We start from the raw sequence: 17,575 nt of genomic DNA on the forward strand, positions 1-17,575 counted from the left end.
CACGCATCGAATTCTAAACTCTTCCATGTGTCACCTGTGTTTCTGCAGTGTACTGATTACTGTGTTCGAAATAACTGACAAAACCTTTTCAAAACAGCTGTCCCATCTCTAAGTGTTATTAAATCTTAAGGAATCACATTATCTCACAGCCATGTGGTATTTACACTTCCCCAATGCTTGAATAATATTCTGCAACTGCCGTCATGGAGAAAGCGATACAATTCAGGACAAATGTTATTTTCTGAATCTTATGTTAGATCAATGACTCTGCCACATGGCTAAGGTTTTCAACCGAATTATAATTCTACAAAACAAGGATTTAAATTGCAATCAGACTGTACGGCTTGCTATTCTAGGCCGGTCACATTGGTCATGAGCAGAGTTTTGTAGGAGTTAACATGTTCACTTCATTGGCTCCACGATTCAAAATAAGGTTGAAACATAATCGAAAATATTATTATTTTTTTAATTTTCCCCGAAATTGAATTAAAGCATTCTTAGAGAGTTTAAAAGATTTAGAATGAAGTTTTAGAAGCATAGAGCAAGACGAAAAGATAGAGTTAGAAGGTATACTGGTCACTGCTTCCAAGAGGTCGCCTCGCTCGGGCGCCATCTTGCATCAATTCTGTAGCGGCATAGAGGTCTGTGAATCTTCAGCTGATGAAGACATTGAAGGTTGAGGTGGAGAGTTGTTGGAATCTAAGTGAATGGAGGGCTGTTGGTATAAGCTGGGAAATTGGGGTTGAGGCTGTGGATCTGACTTGATTCTGTCATGGAGGAGGCTCAATGGTTCATGTGACCCTATTCTACTCCATTGATGCTGTTCATTGGCAATACCAGATACGGCATCAATAGGTTCTGCTGGTACCATTGATGAGCTCAGGGCAGTAATGATGTGGAGTTGCCGGCGCTGGACTGGGGTAGGCACAGTAAATAATCTCACAGCACCAGGTTAAAGTCCAACAGGTTCATTTGGTAGCACAAGCTTTCGAAGCAAGCCTCTTCATCACGTGAGTCACCTGATTCGGACAGTGCTCCGAAAGCTCGTGCTACCAAATAAACCTGTTGGACTTTAACCTGGTGCTGTGAGACTACTGACAGGGCAGTGATAGTAGTTGAAGCGTGTGATCGAATCTCATCACCGTTATATGTCCAGTTCCTTAACTTTATGAAATACCTTTGTTATCGCACAAATTCCAATGGAACGCAAATGTAAATTATTGTTTGCAATTGATGGGTTTGTGGAACCAGTTTCCTTGAATCATTGCATCGCAATGTTTCTGTGGTGTAGTGGTTGTCACATTCGCCTTACACACGAAAGATCCCTGGTTTGATCGCGGCAGAAATACTTTCATCATAAACAGAAAAGGTTGGAAGGTCTAAAGAGACATGACAGCATCTGTGGAGAGAGGAAAGAGCCAAACTTTCAAGTCTGGATGACCCTTCGTCAGAGCTCCGGACTCGAAACGATGGCTCTATTCTCTCTCGACAGCTGCTGTCAGACCTGCTAAGATTTTCCAGCATTTTTCTATTTTTGTTTCAGGTTCCAGCATCCGCAGTATTTTGCCTTCACAAAAAATAACAAAAGCTTTTAATTTCAGAGGGATTCGACTACTGGAATTATTTGCGCGTTTGTCACTAAACATGAACTGACCGACTGAGTATTCCCAGTATTTTCTGATTGTAAAGTGAGGAATCACTGAGCGAAAGGGGGAAAAAAAGGATTTTTGTGATAGGGCACAAAGCAGGATGGATTACATGACACCATGAATGGTGGAAAAGACAACATCGAGGAAGTGATGGTGGAGCCTGGGTGGTCTAGTGGTTCAGAGTCAATGTTTCCATAGCTATGGCCCGGAATTGATGATAAACTGTAAACTAAACAGAGCACTTTGCTCAGCACGGACTGAATTTCTGGAGATGAAAGTATCTGAACATAAAGGAAGAAAGCATAATTTGCTTCAGTTGGTCATAAGATGTTAGAATGACTGTGTGACAATGTCAGTAGCGAAAGTGACTTGAAATGAAGCGGTGGAGACAGAGATGGTTATCAAAGAATTTCAAATCTCTGATATTAGCTTCCCTGGCATGCCGTGGTCAGGTTTCATCGCCATGTTCCACGTTGGAGTACCAGGCAAGTAGCGAATAACTTCTTATTTAACTCTTCATTAAACGAAAGCACGCCTCACAGTGTCTGTTAAGGGAGAAACAAGATCAATCTTCAGCTGTATGAATTGTATTAGAGCCGGAAAAATCAGAGATGTAACAATACAAACTCTGAAGAAGAATGACACGGCAGACATTTATCACAAAAACAACTGACACACATGTCAAATTCTTCCTCTTTCAAGTCTCATCGATTGACGCCTTGTTCTCCACCTCGGATATTTCCACATCCATCAAATATCACCCACCTGAAAATTCAATCTCTTCTTCGCTCCACTGATGATGATACACCAACTCCACGCTGGGCGCAGGAATTGGCTCCATAGCTCAGTGGTTGCATCAGTTGGACAGTTTAAAGTTTATTTATTAGTGCCACAATTAAGCTTACATTAACACCGCAATGAGGTTTCTGTGACAAGTACGTCATCGGCAGAACCGGCACCTTCTCGGGAAAATTGACAGCTAATTTAGCATGGCCAATGTACCTAACCAGCACATCTTTCACTCTGTGGGAATAAGAAGGGGCACCCGCAGGAAACCCACGCAACACGGGGAAAGCATGCAGACTCTGCACAGACAGTAACCAATGCCGGGAATTGAAACCGGGCCCCTGGCGCTGTGAGGCATCAGTGCCACCATGTTGCCCAGAAAGATCTTATCTTGTTCATAAACGGAGAAAGAGCAGACAATGTTTGTAAAGGTGACCTAGTTCTTTTTTAATTGATTAGAAATGGGTGTCGCTGCCGGCCAGCATTTATTGCCCATCCTGGTTGCCCTGGGACAGTTAGGATCAAACACTTTGCTGCAGCTCTGGAATCAATGTAGGCCAAGACGGATAAGGGACGGCAGATTTCCTTCCGTAAAGCACATTACCGAACTCAATGTTTGTTTTTCCGACAATCGACAATGGTTTCATGGTCATCAGTAGATTCTTAATTCCAGATAGTTTTTATTGAAAAACAATTCTACAACGTGCCGTGGCAGGATTCAAAAGCGGGGCCCCATAAAATTGGATGAGTTTCTGGATAAATAATCTCGCGATAATATCACCAGGCCATCGTCTTTCCTAATATAAGCGTTTGTCTTGAGAGATTTGGGTGTGTTTGTACAAGGAACGCAGGAAGATAGCATGGTGGTGCAGCAAACAATAGGAAGGGAATAGCATTTTGGTTTTTATTGCCAACAGATTGCTGTACAAGAATAAAAACACCAATTTACATTTATACAGGGTTTTGTTGGGAGCAAGTGTGAAATATTCGGTGCAGTTCTGATATCCACAATGCTTTTTATTTTAGAAAAAGGCTACCCTTCCAATGGAGACGGTCCACTGGGTAGGTTCCTGTGATGAGAGAGTTCTCCTGGGATGAGAGGCTGTGTAAATTGGGCTGAAATTCCCTGGAGTTTAGAAGACTGAGAGACAATTTTATTGAACCTACAGAATACTGAGAGATTGTTTCCCAGTCTCAGATGAGGACTCATCGGAGAACTGACACACAAACACATCCAGCCAAGACTCTAATTCTTAACTTTAATTGCATATTTGAAATGAATATATATTATACCTTGTGATATGGATGATATGAATATTCATTAAATAAATAATGTTGACAACACCTGACAACAGTCGAGCGGCAACACTTGAGAAATATTTTTATTGTTGCCGCGGTTCACAAGCCGGAACTGCGCGACAATGAATGCTTATGGGGAAAATAAAAGTACAACGACCGCCTCTGGATGGTACTGAGCCACCAAACATTTGCTTAAAGTCGAACGCAATAACGAATTCCGCAATTAAGACGAAGGCACACTATATTAGGGTGTCAACGAGTGCTGTTATATATCCAACCCCAATTCTCTTTTTTAAAAACATAGTCGAGAACTACAACATGACCACATCGTTTACAATACTATGCAAACCCCTTTGACTACTTTACCCCCCACAGTGTTGCAGCGATGTAGGGGTTTCCCGCTTCTCCCAACATGGGAAAGGGCCGTTTGATAGAGCAGAAAGAGACAAACTGTTTCTATTGACGATTGTCAGTAACCAAAAATTGGGACTGAAGGTAATTTATGAAAGACAGAATTGTATTTCTGTGACGCCTTTCCCGGTTGGTGGACGTCACAATGCGCTTTGCAGCCAAAGAAAGACAGTCACAATTAGAAATAAGACAAAGATAAGGAAGGGGGCACTCGGATTTGAACCGAGGGCCGTTTGATCTGCAGTCAAACGCTCTACCACTGAGCTACACCCCCTCAGCTGTGAACTGACGCTCGGGATCCAGCATAGTCTTATTAAGTGGTGGAGGGGGTTCCAGTGGTCAGACTGCATCACGCTTTGTCTCAGAGTTACTGGTTTCTGAGTGAAGTCGGAGAGCTCAGCGTTTAAGTTAGCGAGATGTTTTCTTGTGATTTGGCTGAGATTTGGATCCAGGTCTGGGAGATGTTTGTGTCAATCTAACCGATAAAATCAACTCCATTGTCACACAGATTTGAACTTGTATCCCCATCTCCATTGGCAGCGCTTTGCAGCCTATCACTGTCCTTCACAATCTGTGTTTGTTCTTGAACTGTTGCCCATGTGACATTTCCAATTCGGACACAAATATAGATCTAACTCCACTGCTTCTGACAGAGCTGTTTTCGACCAGGAAACGACTCAGGTTTGTTAAATGGATTGTAAAAAACTTTAAATCCTGGCATATCGAAGCCGATATATGACCCTGAAAGCGCCAAATCCTAAGCACTGGACCACCAGGATTTCATTCTCCTGGTTCTCCCATAGACTGGATACAGGAATATGCACAGTGCCAATTATTCACAGTCGCATTCTCCTTCCTGTCTTGTGCACGTTGTTCAGCTTTGAAATTATTCATTTTTTTCACATTAGCTTCCAGTGTGATGAAAGCAGAGCAGTGATAAGCGGAAGTTTTTCAACAGATTTACCACAATAAGGTTTATAGCAAACATTACTCTTTGAATGTGGTGAGCTACAATGAAATTTAATGCAGTAGAAGGTAAGTCACTCATTCTGACAGTAGGTACCAGCAATTGCAATGTAAATATGATGTCGGGATACCGGCGTTGGACTGGGGTGGGCACAATAAGAAGTCTCACAGCATCATGTTAAAGTCCAACAGGTTCATTTGCTCCGATAATAAAATCAATTTGCTTCATTTTATCAGCGCCCCGAAAGCTCCTGACTCATTATAGACTTGGTGTTGTAAGACGTCCGAACGTAAATATGAATTGTTGTGGGTAATTGACAGGATTGTGAAATGGGGTAGATTTTTCCTTCTTCCTGTTCAACCTGCCATAAGTATCGCTCCTGTTTTCGACCAGGAAGTAATACCCACTCTCCTTAATTCATGTGTTGCACGAGAGCAATGAATCATCATTCCCTGACCGGGGATCGAACCCAGACCATTGCAGTGAAAGCAACAAATTCTATCAACGAAACCAACACGGAAATTGAGGTGATCTGAGCATTATTGAGCAATTGTGGGCGTGTGTGATTTGGGAGAAAGGTCACGTGCTCTAGGGTAACCCTTGATGAGTGAAGCCACCGACCTCTTTATCGCTGAGGTTTTTGTGTTCTTGAGAAATCGTCCTCTGGGGCTGATGCAATGAGGCCAGGAGAGTAACTCACTGCACCGTCTGCAATGTGATTGCGGTGCGATTTGCTGAAAGCTGTTAATTTTATAAAAATCATCTTTTTGCGAATTGTAAATGAAATGCCCTTCAGTACCCGGTAAGAATTCGCACAACACCAGGTTAAAGTGCAACAGGTTTGTTTGTAATCACGAGCTTTCGGAGCACAGCTCCTTCATCGCTCACGCTGAGGATTCACCACATTTTTCTGTCTTTGAATGAAAGCAATAGATATCTCGTCAATTCCCCGGTATCCTGAGTGGACGACACTGATTTCCACAGTACACTGCTTTAAATGTTTGTTTTCAAAGTGAAATTAAGTGGTTTGATTCCATGTGAAGGATTTAAACTTACACTCTTCCGGGAAGAAGGTGACATAGTGGTAAAATGAGTGGAGTATGAATCCTGTGGCCCAGGCTCACAGGTCACGAACCCACCGCAGCCTAGAACTGAAACGGAAGTGAAAGCTAGTCTCAGTAATGAAGCTTTGTTTTCTGATTGTCATGAAAACACATCTTGCAGAAGGAAATCTGTCATCCTTCTCCTTTCTGGCCTCCATGGGCCTCCAGAGGAAAGGCAATGTGATAGACTCTTAACTGCCCTCAGAAATGGCCCAGCAAAATACTCAGTTCAGAGGGAAATAGGGATGGACAACAACTGCTGGCATTGACAATGGAATATATATTGCATTCGCAGCATTTTAAGAAATGATTAAATGTCATTTTGTTTCATTTCATATCAAACAGGGTGACATATTCTGGTGTCTTATTATTTAAAACCTCAGCTTTTCAACTGTTCAAACAGGTAAGATTCAGTCAGAGAAAAGTGAACCACTGTGATCCAAAACTAGGAATTGTAGTTGGTGCGAATCCCACCTCAAAACAGAAAATGTTGGAAGCACTCATCGGCTTCGACAGCTTCTGTGGAGAGGGAAAGAGAATGAATGATTCAGGTTGCTGACCTTTGACCCTAACTGGAAAAAAGTAGTGATTTAATGGCTTAGTCAAGAAGTCAGTGAGGGTGGTGAGGTATTGGGGAAGGTATCAGGGTCAAGGGTGGGTACCGGTAGACAGGAAGGTGGGTTCAAGTGTGTCTACTTCAATGCAAGGAGCATCCGGAACAAGGTAGATGAACTTGGGGGCGTGGATTGGTACTTGGGACTACGATGTTGTGGCCATTACGGAGACGTGGGTAGAACAAGGACAGGAATGGTTGTTGGACGTTCCGGGGTATCGATGTTTCACTAAATGTAGGGAAGCTGGTAAAAGAGGTGGAGGATTGGCATTGTTAATCAAGGATAGTTTAACGGCTGCGGAAAGGCACTTCAAGGGGGATCTGAACACTGAGGTAATATGGGCTGAGGTTAGAAATAGGAAAGGAGCGGTCACGTTGTTAGGAGTTTACTATAGGCCCCCAAATAGTAATAGAGATGTGGAGGAAGAAATTGCTAAGCAGATTATGGATATGTGTGGGGGTCACAGGGTAGTTGTCATGGGGGACTTTAACTTTCCAAATATTGATTGGAACCTTGGTAGGTCAAATAGTTCGGATGGGGCAGTTTTTGTGCAGTGTGTGCAGGAGGGTTTCCTGACACAATATGTGGATAGGCCGACAAGAGGTGAGGCCACATTGGATTTGGTACTGGGAAATGAACCGGGCCAAGTGTTAGATTTGGTTGTGGGAGAGCACTTTGGAGATAGTGACCACAATTCGGTGTCTTTTGTTATTGCAATGGAGAGGGATAGGGCCGTACGGCAGGGCAAGGTTTACAATTGGGGGAGAGGGAATTATGATGCGATTAGGCAAGAATTAGGGGGCATACGTTGGGAACAGAAACTGTCAGAGAAAGGAACTAATGAAAAGTGGAACTTTTTCAAGGAACAAATACTGGATGTCCTTGATAGGTATGTCCCTGTCAGGCAGGGAGGAAACGGCCGAGTGAGGGAACCATGGTTCACGAAAGAGGTAAAATGTCTTGTGAAAAGGAAGAGGGAAGCTTATGGAGGGATGAGGAAACAAGGTTCAGAGGGCTCGATTGAGGGTTACAAGTTAGCAAGGAATGAGCTGAAAAAGGGGCTTAGGAGAGCTAGGAGGGAACACGAGAAGTCCTTGGTGGGTCGGATCAAGGAAAACCCCAAGGCTTTTTACTCTTATGTGAGGAATAAAAGAATGACCAGGGTGAGGTTAGGGCCGGTCAAGGACAGTAGTGGGAACTTGTGTATGGAGTCAGTAGAGATAGGCGAGGTGATGAATGAATACTTTTCTTCAGTGTTCACCAAGGAGAGGGGCCATGTTTTTGAGGAAGAGAAGGTGTTACAGGCTAATAGGCTGGAGGAAATAGATGTTCGGAGGGAGGATGTCCTGGCAGTTTTGAATAAACTGAAGGTCGATAAGTCCCCTGGGCCTGATGAAATGTATCCTAGGATTCTTTGGGAGGAAAGGGATGAGATTGCAGAGCCTTTGGCTTTGATCTTTGGGTCCTCGCTGTCCACGGGGATGGTGCCAGAGGACTGGAGAATGACGAATGTTGTTCCTCTGTTTAAGAAAGGGAATAGAAATGACCCTGGTAATTATAGACCGGTTAGTCTTACTTCGGTGGTTGGTAAATTGATGGAAAAGGTCCTTAGAGATGGGATTTACGACCATTTAGAAAGATGCGGATTCATCCGGGATAGTCAGCACGGATTCGTGAAGGGCAAGTCGTGCCTCACAAATTTGATTGAATTTTTTGAGGAGGTAACTAATTGTGTTGATGAAGGTAGGGCAGTTGATGTCATATACATGGATTTAGTAAGGCGTTTGATAAGGTCCCCCATGGTCGGCTTATGATGAAAGTGAGGAGGTGTGGGATAGAGGGAAAGTTAGCCAATTGGATAGTTAACTGGCTGTCTGATCGAAGACAGAGGGTGGTGGTGGATGGAAAATTTTCGGATTGGAGGCAGGTTGCTAGCGGAGGGCCGCAGGGATCAGTGCTTGGTCCTCTGCTCTTTGTGATTTTTATTAATGACTTAGAGGAGGGGGCTGAAGGGTGGATCAGTAAATTTGCTGATGACACCAAGATTGGTGGAGTAGTGGATGAGGTGGAGGGCTGTTGTAGGCTGCAAAGAGACATAGATAGGATGCAAAGCTGGGCTGAAAAATGGCAAATGGAGTTTAACTCTGATAAATGTGAGGTGATTCATTTTGGGAGGCCGAATTTAAATGTGGATTACAGGGTCAAAGGTAGGGTTCTGAAGACTGTGGAGGAACAGAGAGATCTTGGAGTTCATATCCACAGGTCTCTAAAGGTTGCCACTCAATTGGATAGAGCTGTGAATAAGGCCTATAGTGTGTTAGCTTTTATTAACAGGGGATTGGAGTTTAAGAGCCGTGGGGTTATACTGCAACTGTACAGGACCTTGGTGAGACCACATTTGGAATATTGTGTGCAGTTCTGGTCACCTCACTATAAGAAGGATGTGGAAGCGCTGGGAAGAGTGCAGAGGAGATTTACCAGTATGCTGCCTGGTTTGGAGGGTAGGTCTTATGAGGAAAGGTTGAGGGAGCTAGGGCTGTTCTCTCTGGAGCGGAGGAGACTGAGGGGAGACTTAATAGAGGTTTATAAAATGATGAATAGGATAGATAGAGTGAACGTTCAAAGACTATTTCCTCGGGTGGATGGAGCTATTACAAGGGGGCATAACCATAGGGTTCGTGGTGGGAGATACAGGAAGGATATCAGAGGTAGGTTCTTTACGCAGAGAGTGGTTGGGGTATGGAATGGACTGCCTGCAGTGATAGTGGAGTCAGACACTTTAGGAACATTTAAGCGGTTATTGGATAGGTACATGGAGCACACCAGGATGATAGGGAGTGGGATAGCTTGATCTTGGTTTCAGATAAAGCTCGGCACAACATCGTGGGCCAAAGGGCCTGTTCTGAGCTGTATCGTTCTATGTTCTAAACAAGTACAGAGTCAAGGAAAATAGAGAGGAAGAGGAGGAAAGAACAAGCGGTCTTTTGATCGGATGGAAGGCTGGAGTGATTGAATTACACTGAAGCTGATTATTGTTCCCACTGACACAATCTCGCTGATCTGGGTTTAAATCTCATAATAAATGAGATCAAAACCTCTCGCTGAGTTCAGCGCTAAACTCCCCGCCTTCCAGTGAACTGGAGGCAGTTTTCAGTCAGAAACGCACAACTGTGAGATAAACAACGCAGAAAGGAGAAAGACTCAGTTTGAGCGGTGACACTTCTGGAGGAACGGAGATCTGGAATTCACCCAGGAATGAGGGAAAGTTTAAAAATCAATGTCGCCCAACGTGGGGCTCGAACCCACGGCCCTGAGATTAAGAGTCTCATGCTCTACCGACTGAGCTAGCCGGGCACATGCACTCGAACCATTTCCATAACCTAAAATGCATGGAGACCAATACGGGTTTTCCATCATTAATTACATTATTCACATCTTCCAATTCTTAGCTTCACCTCTCCCAAATATTCCAAACTCCTCTTACATCATTCTCCTTATTTTTCTTTGTTCTTAATAATTTAGCCGGGGTGGAGGGAACTCAACATTTACACTGTCAAACTGTTTCCCCGTTTCAGACTTTTCAATAAGATCACCTCTGATTATTCTTAACTCCAGAGCGAACAGACTCATCCCACTGATTCTCTCCTCGCAAGAGAAACGCATAAATCAATCCAGTGAACCTCGGTTACACACAGACAGCGAAATAATGGACAGAGCAAGGAGCAAAAGATGTCAACGTAATAAAAACATCGTCAGTGAGTCTGAGGGAAATATATAGAGACAATGAAAAACAGAAATAGCGAGTGGGGTAGACATCCACAACCCACGAATGAATAACAATAATCACACAGCCAGCTGTCTCTACCAACAAACATGGGGTCCTCTAAACTGGTGAACAGAGATAAAGTGAATGGCCACAAGCATATTCACCTTTTAATGTCTTGATTTTCTTGTGTGAGTGTTGTGTTGATAGATTGCCTGCACTGTGTGCTCAGGTTCTCAAACCAAATCCCACGTAAACTAATCCCAACGTTTGCACTGAGAAAACCTATGACTTGTCCAATACGAAACAACAGCTGATTGAGGGATCGAGTCCGGCATGTGAACCCGAGAACGCTCACACGTTTGTAGATGCTTACTCCCCAGGCCCGAGTCATACCCCTCGTCCAACGAGCCGCTGCTGAGGATGTTGTTCAATGAAAATATTTCCATTGACATCCAAAGCTGCTCAGACTTCTGCAGTGAAAGGTGAAAATGCTGGAAAAACTCAGAAAGCCAGACAGCTTGTGTGCACAGGAAAACAAATCTGATATTTTAGCTCCATAACCTTTCATTGGGAACAACTGGGAATTTTTAGAAATGTAGGAAGTTTTAAACAAGTGTTATCCAGCCGCATAACAGGAGGGTTTGAGGCCTCTTGCCGGGTGTAAATCAGGAGAGATTAAATGAGGGAAACAAAGAAATTTAAAGTAATTAAACCACAGAATGGGGCCATTCCTCAGCCCCTTACAGGACTCAGTTGTGGTGTGGATGAAGGGGAAACCTGTGGATGTAATGTATGTAGATTACATTGGAGCCACATTGATGAGTTGGTGGGTTTGAAAAATTGAAATTTACACTTAGGAACATAGAATTAGGAGCAGAAGTGGGCAAATTCAGCGCTTCGAGCCTGAACCAGCATGCAATCAGTTCATGACTGATCTCTCCCTGTTCTCAAATCCACCTCCCTACCTGTTCCAATATCCCCTCATCCCTTTAATTATCAGGAATATATCTGTCTCTTTCTTGAAATCATTTAATGATTCAGACTCAACCGTGCTATACTGCAATGCATTCCACAAATTCACGACCCTCAGTGAGAAGCTCCTCATCTCAGTTTTAAATCTACCACCTCTCAACATATACATTTGACATGGTGTTCCCGATTGCGCATAAGAAAAAGATTTCACTTTCTTCAATCCTATTTAGAATTTTATATACCACGATCACTTCAGCATCTTGTGGGACTACTTGACCTCACTGTCGATTTCATGTCCCAGCAAGCACAATCGGTGTTGTCATTCGCTGAAGCAGTCACTTATGTTCCATCCAAACTGGACACATTAAGGGATATATGGTAAGTCATTTTGAAAAACACAGTTCACCCGTGGCCCTGGGAGTCCAGTGGGTTGTATTCAGTACTCCCCAGTGTTGTTTGTTTTCAATTCCCGCTGAGAGAACGATTATTTATAGCTGTCAGCAAACTATTGAAAAATAACGTGATTTACTATCTGATCGAAAGTAGATCTACTAATAGCAGCCGAGTGAGTTTTGCAAGTCTACATCACAGCTGGAAACGTCACATGTGCAACAGGTCAAGAACAAACACAGTAGCAGAAAGATAGTGATAGGCTGCAAAGCGCTGACAATAGAGATGGTGATGGAAGGTAACATTTGGATGGTAAAAAGGTCAGATTTTGGCGTTCACACTGAATTATTCAACTTTTCCCTCACTCTGCAACGAAAATATTTGGAAAAGGTTCTCTCTAGTTTCAAACAGTCGGAAGTGAAATTAATAACTGTAAGTGGAATGTATGCTGTATGTTGTCACTGATTGAAAGTATCACTGGGATGGAAATAGAAGGTTCCATATTGCAACAGAGACTTGCTTGTGGTGAATGTAGTCTGGCCTGGCGCGAAAAATAAAGCAACACATGCAGTGTGTGTAATGCAAGTTGTAAAACAGGCAACAAGCAGCTGATCTGTTGGTTAGAGTTTGACACTTTCACTGCTGTTTCGATTGGTGGTCAGGTAATGGAGATTTGTTGCTCTCATCCAAACCGTAAAAACAAATGTCAGTTATTGCCTTGTGGAACATATTAAACACAATCTCGCTTCCCTGAAGTGAAGACTGAGCAAATTCAACAGGAGGTTTTTTCTTGTCATTTCTGGCAGGATAGTGGGAACCAGACAAGGTTAAGGGCAGTTTAAATGATGCTGGTCCTTCACTGCAGCTCATTCTGTTTCTGACTGGATGTGATTCCTGCTTGTTACAGAGTTCAGGATCAATTGATTCAGTAAAGGAGCAGGCTCAAGCCGACTGATGGACTGTCGCAGCTCCATTGCTGCTAATTTCAATAACGATACCAGTAAAGGACACAGCTGCTTACGTGGTAACGTAGCCGAGTAATCTAAGCCAGTGGCTGAAGGTCCAGTCTCTACGGAGTTGTTGTGTTCGACTGCACCAATGCCAGAATGGGTTTGAGTTTTGGTCCCTGCAGTTGAAGTCCAGCATTTCAGATTGAATGCAAGGGTTTGTGCCGTGTCGTTTTTGGCATGAAGAAAGAGGAGCGACAGAGCAATGTGAACAGGTGTTGAGGTAAAGGAACGAGTGTGGAAGGACTGGAGCAAATTATCGTGGATTCTGGAATCGGAAACAAAAAGAGAAAATGCTGGAAAATCTCACCAGGTCTGGCAGCATCTGTAAGGAGTGAAGAAAGCTGACATTTCGAGACCAGATGACCCTTTGTCAAAGCTGGGAGGAGTGGAGCTGCTCCGATGGAAAATATAAACGGGAACACCGGTTGAATGGCTGTCTGTCGAAATAAACAGCAGGATTGCAAACATTGAGACTGCAGTCCCGGCCCAGGGGATGGATTGGGATTTTCTAACTGAGGTTCAAATCCTATCATGTGCGCTTCCCGTCATTCCTCATTGTGACTTTTTTTTAATTGAAAGTTATTGGAAATGAAGCAATGGGTGCAGAGATGATCAACTCGCTCCATATTTGTCACATCAGCGTCACTGAGGGTCTAGTGATCAGCGTCGGCGCCGTGACGCGGTTTCGATTCCCAGTCTCGGAGTGAATAAATTTTTGTTCATTTCTTCATTCAATAAAAACAGCGTCCGTGAAGGGAACAACAAGCTCAATCTTCCAGCTGGATGAACTTGTATCAGAGCTGGAAAAATCAGAGATGTAACATTAACGATAAACTCTGAAGAAGAACCACATGTCACACACAACATACATGTCAAGTTCATACACAATACACATGTCAAATCATGTCACTTTCAACTTCTGTCTTTTAACTTCCGGCTCTCCACCTCAGACATTTCCACATTCATCAAAAATCTCCGTCCTCAAACCCCATCCTGGTTCTCAATCCACGGATAATGCTGCACTTAGTGGCAGCTCCTTGCAGCATTTGGCTCCATAGCTCAGTGGTTCGAGCACTGGTCTTGTAAACCAGGGGTCGCGAGTTCAATTCTCGCTGGAGCCGACGGGCAAAGTTTAGCTGATAGAAGCTGTAGGAAAGGGGAAGAGAGTCGAAAAGTCAAACAAGAGCTAAGTCGAGGTTCAGATCGGGTGTGATTTTGGAAAGCGAAAAGATATGTCCTTCTTCGTAAAAAAATCGAAAGAGCAGGACATATTTGAAGAGCTAAAATAGGTTAGTGTCGATATTGAGAATAGAATAGATGCATTTGTACAAGGAATGCATAAAGCTGGCATGGAGGTGCAGGCAATGATTGGAAGGAAACTTGCTTTTTAGTCTTTATTGACGGCAGACTGGAGTCCAAGTATAACGAGGTGTTGCTGCAGTTGTACAGGGTTTTGTTGAGACCACGTTGAATATTCTGTGCAGATATGATATTCACATTTAATAAAGGGTTTATTTGCATTGGAAACGGTGCAGATAAGGTTCAGCAGATGATCCCTGGGATGAGGGAGTTGTCGTATGATGAGAGGCTGAGGAAATTGGGCTGAAAGTCTCTGGAGTTTGGAGGAATGAGAGGCGATTTCATTAAACCTACACAAGTCTGATTGGGTTTGACAGGGTGGAGGCTGAGAGATTTCTTCTGCTTGTCGGGAAATCTAACCCACGGCAGTACAGTCTCAGGAAAATGGGCTGATCATTTCGGCCTAAGATAAGGCGAAATTACTTCACTGAAATGGTTGTGAATCTTTGAAATTCCCTCTGCCAGACAGTTATGGAAGCTCCATCATCGAATACATTTAAGGTTGGGATAGACAGGTTTCTGGCCTCTCGGGGAATTCAGGGATATGGGGAGCTGGTGAAAAACTGAGTTGTACCCCAAGATCAGCCATAACAAGCTATTTTATTCAAATAACCAAGAACTTTAAGGAAACAAGTAAAACATGTTAATTAAGGTACTGCCCTTCATTGACTGGAAAGTGCTTTGTGACGTCCGCTGGTCGGGATAGGTTCTATATAAATGCAAATATTTCATGATCTTCAATCCTCGTCCTCTGTTACTGAGCCCAATCAGTGGGAACAGTCTGTTCAATCAAACGGCTGTTTTCCATGTTAGAAGGGATGAACCATTACACCACAACAACACTGTGGGGTAAAATAATAAAATATACATGTTTAGATTTGTAAACGATGCCATCATTTGGTCTTTCTGTGTCAGGTTTGGTGAAAATTGAATTGGCGTCTAACTTGCAGCCAACACGCTGTCACCCTGATTTAGGATGCCATGTAAGCTTCATTTTCGTCAGTGTCTGTGGCGCAATTGGTTAGCGCGTTCGGCTGTTAACCGAAAAGTTGATGGTTCGAGACCATCTAGGGACGGGGCTTTCACTTTTTTTTCTCTCCATCTGCTTTCATTGTCTCTCGGTTTTTGAGTGTCACTGAGTCCTTGGGCAACACTAAAAAAAAACTTATCGTGTGTTTCTGCCTCTACTGTTAGCCGACGTTAGTTTATTGAACATTTATCTCCAACATCTTATTTGTAACAATTTATATATTTCAAATATTATTAAACTCAATAACTGAACTCGAAACTTTAACCCATGTTTTATCTTGGGTTTCCATTTTCCTGAACACTCCCCTTCTTTCTCAGATTTCTCAGGAATCCGTCTGTCGCAACCTGAAATGTGTTCAATAAGGAAAATACACAGCAAGTCGGCAAAGATCAGTGGAATGAGGACTGAGTTAAACTTTCACCAGAATGCTGTTTTTATAATTGCAAAGTCCTGAGATTTAGAGCAGATAGTGCACATGGAAAAGGGTTGTTTGATAGAGCAGATAGGGACACACTGTTTCCACTGACGAGGGTCAGTAACCAAAGGATTGGGATTAAAGATAATTAATGAAAGACCGACTTGTATTTATGTCGCGCCTTTCCCGGTTGCTGGACGTCACAACGCGCTGTGCAGCCAATGGAAGACAGTTCCAATTGAAAAAAAAAGGATCAGCTTGACAAGGAAGAGTGCATTCGGATTTGAACAGAGGACCTCTTGATCTCCAATCAAATGCGCTACCGCTGAGCTACACCCCCTCAGTCGCCAGCTGGTTCACGGGATCCAGCATATTCTTATTAAGTGTGGAGGGGGATCGAGTGGTCAGACTGCATCCCGCTTTGTCTCAGAGTTACTGGTTTCTGAGTGAAGTCGGAGAGCTTAGTGTTTAAGTTAGCGAGATGTTTTCTTGTGATTTGGCTGAGGTTTGGATCCAGGTCGAGGAGATATTTGTGTCAACCTAATCGATAAAATCTACCCCATTGTCATACAGATTTGTATCCCCATCTCTATTGGCAGCGCTTTGCAGCCTATCACGGCCGTTCACTATCTGTGTTTATTCTTAAACTGTTGCCCGTGTGACATTTCCAATTCAGACACAGAATTATAGATCTAACTGCACTGCTTCTGACAGAGCTGTTTTCGATCAGGAAGCAATTCAGGTTTGTTGAACGGATTATGAAAAACTTTAAATCTTAGCATATCGAAGCCGATCTATGACTCTGAAAGCGCCGAATCCTAACCACTGGACCACCAGAATTTCATCTTCCTGATTCTCCCAGAAACTGAGTACAGGAACATGCACAGTGCCAATTACTCACGGTTGCACTCACCTTCCAATCTTGTGCACGTTGTTCAGCTTTGAAGTTGTTCATATTTTCACATTAGCTTCCAGTGTGATGAAAGCGGAGCTGTGATAAGCTGAATCGTTTCAACAGATTTACTACAATAAGGTTTATAACAAACATTACTCTTTGAATGTGGTGAGCTACAGTGAAATTTAATGCAGCAGAAGGTAGCTCACTCATTTTGACAGGGGGTGCCAGCAATTGCAATGTAAATATGATGTCGAGATACGGACGTTGGACTGGGATGGGCACAATAAGAAGACTCACAGCATCATGTTATAGTCCAACTCGTTCAATTGCTCCGATAAAATAAATTTGCTTCATTTTATTAGCGCCCCAAAAGCTCTTGATTCCAAATCGATCCGGTGTTGTGAGACTTCTTAATGTAAATATTAATTGTTGTGGGTAATTGACAGGATTGTGGATTGGGGCAGATTTTTCCTCCCTGCTGTTCAACCTGCCACAAGTATCGCTCCCGATTTGGATCAGGAAGTAATACCCACTCTCCTTAATTCATGTGGTGCACGAGAGCAATGAATCATCATTCCCTGACCGGGAATTGAACCCAGACGATGGCACTGAAGGCGGCGAATTCTAACGACTAGACCAACAAGGAAATTGAGGTGGCCGGAGCATTATTGAGCAAGTGTGCGTGCGTGGGTGTGTGCGTGCATGCATGTGTGCGTGTGGTTTAGGAGAAAGGTATCGTGCTCTCGGTCAATCGCTGATGAATGAAGCCGTCGACCTCTTTATCGCTGAGCTTTTTGTGTTCTTGAGCAATCGTCCTCTGGAGCTGATGCAATGAGGCCAGGAGAGTAACTCACTGCACAGTCTGCAATGTGATTGCGGTGCGATTTGCTGAAAGCTGTTAATTTT

The 17,575-nt window shown here is 43.4% G+C and overlaps 4 non-coding genes across 4 annotated transcripts; 2 read left to right on the forward strand and 2 right to left on the reverse strand.

Annotated features, from left to right (window-relative positions):
- Positions 1-4,347: 4,347 nt before the first annotated feature.
- trnac-gca (transfer RNA cysteine (anticodon GCA)) lies at positions 4,348-4,419 on the reverse strand. The gene has a single exon. It is a non-coding gene; the product is annotated as a tRNA-Cys (tRNA).
- A 5,691-nt stretch (positions 4,420-10,110) lies between these two features.
- trnak-cuu (transfer RNA lysine (anticodon CUU)) lies at positions 10,111-10,183 on the reverse strand. Its single transcript has one exon. It is a non-coding gene; the product is annotated as a tRNA-Lys (tRNA).
- A 3,832-nt stretch (positions 10,184-14,015) lies between these two features.
- trnat-ugu (transfer RNA threonine (anticodon UGU)) lies at positions 14,016-14,088 on the forward strand. The gene has a single exon. It is a non-coding gene; the product is annotated as a tRNA-Thr (tRNA).
- Positions 14,089-15,328: 1,240 nt separating this feature from the next.
- On the forward strand, positions 15,329-15,402 carry trnan-guu (transfer RNA asparagine (anticodon GUU)). Its single transcript has one exon. It is a non-coding gene; the product is annotated as a tRNA-Asn (tRNA).
- Positions 15,403-17,575: the final 2,173 nt, after the last annotated feature.

This window comes from Mustelus asterias, unplaced genomic scaffold (genome assembly GCF_964213995.1).
Source record: "Mustelus asterias unplaced genomic scaffold, sMusAst1.hap1.1 HAP1_SCAFFOLD_837, whole genome shotgun sequence".
In the NCBI taxonomy this organism is placed as follows: Eukaryota; Metazoa; Chordata; class Chondrichthyes; order Carcharhiniformes; family Triakidae; genus Mustelus; species Mustelus asterias.